Consider the following 6,321-nt stretch of genomic DNA (forward strand, 5'->3'; position numbering starts at 1 on the left):
AAACAGAGGGAAGTCCAGCAAAACAATGCAACAAAGCGTCTGAAGATAGATGAAGAGGCTGTACAAGACGAAGACCTACAGAATGTCATTGAGGCATTAGTGGCAGCAGAGCATATGGAGGCTGTAAATTCACTTACAGAGGAACTAACTGGGTAGAGTGAAATCACTGTATGGAAATAGTGCTTATAGTTTTTAGAAGTGCATGTAGACACTATGTTATATGGAAAGATCATCTGAATCTACATGAGGTTCTGGTACTGCAGTTATCTGTCCATTTCAACATCATTTCTTTCATTTAATATTTAGCAATTCAATGCAAATTTTCATGTACATAGTAAAACGTGAAAAACTTCTTAATTTTTTTCTCAGTCACTTACACATAATCTTTCCCTTTTTTGTTTTTCGTTGGGAAAGATTATTTATATTGAGTGATTATATTTTTTGAGGTGACCAACATAAGACACAATTTTTCCATGCTGTTACCTTTTCATTCATTGTTAATTGTCATTTGCAATTTTTAAATTCATATTTAAATTCAATTATACTGATTACTAGATGCATGTTTTGACTTGACAACAAATAAGTAATATAATTCACATTACATCTGCTTAGAGCCTCAAATGTGTCAAGATAATTTGATTTGTACATGTATCAGTTGTCTAACATTTTATTTCTCCCCCAAAAATTTGCATAGTGTTACCTGCAGATTATCCTTATGACTTGCATAAAGATCTTTCTTGTAAATGAATAAAGTTTTTAAAATAATCATAATTATGCGTTTTTCTTGGTGACTGAAGGGAGATAAATAAGTGATTGTACATCTTATTGCAAAATATATTTTAACGAGTCTTAAGGTCATGAAAGAAATTATTGTATATTCATGTCCAAAACCTTAAATCTTCAATGTATAAAGTACACGTGACATTGGTCACTGACAATTATAATTCAAGCATCTCCATATTAAGTGGATTTAATTTACCTATGCCAGAACAAATTTGGTCTAAATTTTGAAGAAGCCAAATATTAGGTCATAATATTTCATTTTCTTTTTAAATCTGAAGTGCTGGGCCAAGATCACTCAGGTGAGCGATGAGGCCCATTGGCCTCTTGTTTCATTTCACATACTAGATCTGAGAAAGCTGTTAGCCAGTGCAATTTATTGACATTTCGTGGATATGACTAAGGAAAACAAATTACTGGTTAAAATATTTCATAAAGGTGAGATGCAATATGGGAATTTAGTAAAGTGTTTTTAAACTCCCTGATATTTTTTTTTCAGTCAACATATGAAAATAATTGTTGATGCTTAAAGAGGTTCACTCGTCACCTTTTGAGCAGATGTTTGTCTTGACCTCTGTTTAAAAAATTCTAAATAATGTTTACATTCCTACAATAAATTCAGATTCTATAATGCTAATTAATCTATATTCCATTAAAATCCCATGATTAAATTCCATACCAAAACATTTAGAAAAGAATTAAATTTTCCTGGTGGAAGAATTTAGAAGAAAAAGATCAATTTTTCTCTTTCTGAGTATTCAGTATTGTTAAGTTCGGATGCCTATGTTTACATGCAACGTGCATACACGTACAGAGTAATTTTGTGCGGTCAAATGTTTTATATTGGTCCTAAATTATTTATCAAATTAACTGTCTATCATCATATTTGGCTAATATATCAAATATATCATTGAAAGTCAATGGGGAAATACTGTAACCCAACTTTTATTCGCGTGCGAGAAATTTTCGCGAGGTTCGCGAGAGCCTGGTTATCGCGAATATTTCTCGCCGCGAACGGGTCCCTAAAGTCTCTTTATCTATAAAAAACAGTTTCAAAAACAACTTGATCGCGAAACTTTATCATCGCGAACTAGTTTACTCCCGGTAAATCGCGAAATAAAGTTTTCGCGAATAAAAGTTGGTTTACAGTATATTCCGATTTAAGCCTAAAATTAACACTATTTTAGTTATCTTATTAAAATAAATAACGCAAAGGTCAAATAATTGACTATGGGTAGTATTTTGAAACTATTTTTGTTATCACAAATTTTAATGTGATTATTCAAGATGAAAAAGGTGAGGTTTTTCCAACTATTCATTCTGAAAAAAAAAATATAAAAGGAAAAACTTTGAAAAATTATAAATGTGTTAGACGTAATTACAGTGCAAAAAGGTCAAATTAATTGCTCCGTAGTGATAAATAAAGCGCACTTATCTCCCATTTTTTGTTTTGATTTTTTTAGTTTAGCTATGTGTGTAGTTTCTAAAAATATATTTGACCAAAAAATTCTCATTACTTTTGATAACAGGAGCCAACCTCCGTAAGTTGAAGGACTTAAAAAATTTGAAAAATGGAAAAAAAAATCCAAATTTTGGTAAAAAATATAGCCAAAAATTTTGAGAGTCCAACAGATTTTTGATATAATGTAATCAGACATGTTGTCTAATAAATGGTATGAGATTGATTTAATTCTAAGCGTCACTTTCTGAGTTATAGGTTTTTGAAAAGTGGATATTTTCACCAGTTTTCAAATTTAAACGGGGGCATAGTTTGTGATTATGAAAAATTTACCGAAACAAGCGTATCTTGCTACTTTCAACCATATATGGATATTTTATATCATTATTAAATAAAATGCTGAATTTTTTAATATAAAATCCTATAAAATTCCTGTTTTCACCCTGTGTAAGGACCAAGGATTCTATTTTTAGTAACAGAGTCGATTTACCCCCTTAAGGACGTTCGATCCTGATATTTTGAGCGTATTTCGCGCAGGTCCACAAAGAAAAAAATTTTGTGGCAAAATATTTCATATTATAGAAAAAATTTACACACAAAACATGAAGTTGATCTGAGAACCTTGCTCCCATAACCTCTTGCATGGTTTTCTCGTAGACTTGCTCTTAAAAATAGCACATCTTTCGATGTGTAGAGAAAATGAGGTAATTTTTTTTATTTCTTTAAACTGTAATTTTTCAACAGATTATTTCTAGTCGTTTTTCAGTAAACATAGTAAAGAAACACATGGAAGAGTGCATTTATAATCATGTTAATTCGCTAAACTAGACCGCGGTTACAGCTATACAGATCAGAACATGTATACATTGTCATTCGTTTGCATAAAAAAAATTCCCTGAGTTTTCTCTGATGAAAAAAAAAACATTTTCTGTGCGAAACCATAGACATAACAGATGTTTTTTATTGTATAACTACATGACTGTATACTAAGGTTGTGTTTCCAAAATGAAAAAAACCAGAAGTCTCTGTCGAGACTGAAGCTCTACTGGTTTGCACTTATAGCAAAGGAAGAAGAAAGTACTTAAGCAGTTGGGAATTGAAAATTTGCACAGGCAAAAACGAGAATAATGATCCTTGAATAAGTCTCTTTATGTTCTTAGTGTAGTCTACTTGCAAGCCACATTATATTATAATCAGACTAAAACTGTATTTGAAGTAGCAAATTTGAGAGTAACAGAAATAGCTATCTTTATTAACCAAGGTAATAATGTTCATTAAAGAATTATGTACCTTAGTGTAGTCTACTTGAGTGCCAAGTTATATTGAAATCATACCAAAACTGTAGGAGGAATAGCATTTTGAAAGAATTTCACAGAAATTTCTATTTTTAATAACAACGCCAACACCGTTCGTCGAAATCAAAAAATTGATATACAGAATTATGTATCTTAGTGTAGTCTTCTTGTGTGCCAAGTTATATTGAAATCAGACTAAATTTGTAGGAGGAGTAGCATTTTGAAAGAATTTCACAGAAATTTCTATTTTTAGTAACAATGCTAACACCGTTCGTTGAAATCAAAAACCGACACACAGAATTATGTATCTTAGTGTAGTCTACTTGTTTGCCAAGTTATATTGAAGTCAGACCAAAACTGTAGGAGGAGTAGCATTTTGAAAGAATTTCACAGAAATTTCTATTTTTAGTAACAACGCCAACATCGTTCGTCGAAATCAAAAACCGATATATAGAATTATGTAACTTAGTGTAGTCTATTTGTTTGCCAAGTTATAAGAAATAAGGTATCAGTTTTTGAGTTTTATTGAGATGTAAAACGGGTTGGTCACGTGATCAAATCCCATAAAGCCCGAAGGGCTTTATGGAAGATTTGATCATGTGCCAACCCGTTTTACATCTCAATAAAACTCAAAAAATGATACCTTATTACTTATATTTACATTTGTGACTTATTCATACTTTATGTTTGCCTGATTGTTACTTTTAACGCGTGAATTGCGTTAGTTTTTCAAACCCAACGGCATGTATGTAATCCACTAAACGCGCGTCGACCCTTTATGACGTCACAGAGAAATTACGTCGAACGTTTATCCAAACGCACATCTATGACCTCTTGACCCCATACCTGTATTTACACAGTTATAAAAACGCTTGCCTTCAGTAGTGTTATATAAAGGAAAACATTTGCAAATGTAAATGTTATTGAAATCATACCAAAACTGTAGGAGGAGTAGCATTTTGAAAGAATTTCACAGAAATTTCTATTTTTAGTAACAACGCCAACATCGTTCGTTGAAATCAAAAACCGATACACAGAATTATGTATCTTACTGTAGTCTACTTGTGTGCCAAGTTATATTGAAGTCAGACCAAAACTGTAGGAGGAGTAGCATTTTGAAAGAATTTCACAGAAATTTCTATTTTTAGTAACAACGCCAACACCGTTCGTCGAAATCAAAAACCGATACACAGAATTATGTATCTTAGTGTAATCTACTTTTATGCCAAGTTATATTGAAATCAGATCAAAACTGTAGGAGGAGTAGCATTTTGAAAAATTGTTTCAATTTTCAATCAGACAGACAGACAGACGGACGGACGCCGGACCCATTACTATCGCATAAGCTCTTCTGGTCTCTGACCAGTAGAGCTAAAAACATCTTCCTGGTTCTAAATTAAAGGTTTATAAAATACTCGTGACAGAGAGGAAATTAATAAAATAAAAAAAAAAAAAAAAACTTTAAGGACTAAATCATTTCTACTATTATAAAAAAAAAATAAAAATAGGGAAAACACATTTGGTTTTTTAATCTAGGTATTTATTTCATAGAGAAAAAATACATGGGGGGGGGGGTATCATAATAAATATTTATATTAAATTGATTTCATTTTCATGATTTTTGCAATTCTCTGTACATATGAGGAAAAAATACCATACTTTTTTTATTAACGTAAGAACAAGATTACATGTGCATTTTTTTAATCTCCCAGAATTGTTCTTGTACAAGTGTATAAATACGGTTTTTGTTCAAGGTTAAAAGGTCAAGGACATTGTTAAAAATGCCATAAGGCTTATTTATTTATGTTGTTTTATACACTTATCAATATATAAGTACGGCATAATCATACTAATAGTGTTGAGAATGAAAAGTTATATTTGTGTGTCAGCAAACGGATACTAAAATTGGGGGTAGGGGTAGTAAATGCTTAATTACTCCAAAATATCCTGGTAAAAAATATTTTATGTATTTTATTTTTGTACAACATTGATTAGAGTCATTTTCTATCAAAGAAATTTTTAGCCCATTCTTTTCTTTTTTTAATTAAAAAAAATTAAAACTAATTGTTTTTATAAGAAATACACACTTAGCATTGAGTAAAGTATTTTAATCTGGAAATTCTACTAATTTATTGTAACTTTAAAAAAAAAAGTCTTTTATTATGAAGCATCTATGTTATTTTTGTTCATCTAAAGTAAAATTACAGTCTGAAAATGAGTTTATTTCACAGAATTCCTTCTCTGGTATAACACACTCTTCTACTTTTTTCAGATATGTCTGGACAAAACTTTATGTAACTTTGGAATTAAATCCTCCAAACACTAAAGATAAGGAAATATAAAGTAAAATTTCATTCTTCAACAATGCTTGTTATACATCTAATACCTTAAAATAATTTTTTCATCAGAATATAAACGTGATTCATGTAAGAAATCCATTCTACTCTGTAAATGAGCCCGGCTCTCTGTACTTCTGAGTACTTTGATTTATCCTCTGGGGTGTAAGTTAGTGAACGTTTTAATTATATACAGGAGAAAAACAATGTTGATATATAAATCTAATACTTTTCAAGCCGATACAGTTTCTATTTAAATATAGATATCTGAATTAATTCACTTTACTATATTTATAAACTAAAAATAAAGCACACTGGATAAAATAATCAACTAAAAGAATATTTCCGTGAACAATGTTGGGTTATATAAGTGTGTTTATAAGAGTTCTCTCCCTTTCGGTAGCAGTGTAAAAGTTTTGAATTTCCCGCAATAAAGTTTAACTCCCGTCAT

The sequence above is a fragment of the Saccostrea cucullata genome, unplaced genomic scaffold, assembly GCF_032062105.1.
Source record: "Saccostrea cucullata isolate Sc308-1 unplaced genomic scaffold, CSIRO_AGI_Scuc_v1 ctg630, whole genome shotgun sequence".
Classification (NCBI taxonomy): domain Eukaryota; kingdom Metazoa; phylum Mollusca; class Bivalvia; order Ostreida; family Ostreidae; genus Saccostrea; species Saccostrea cuccullata.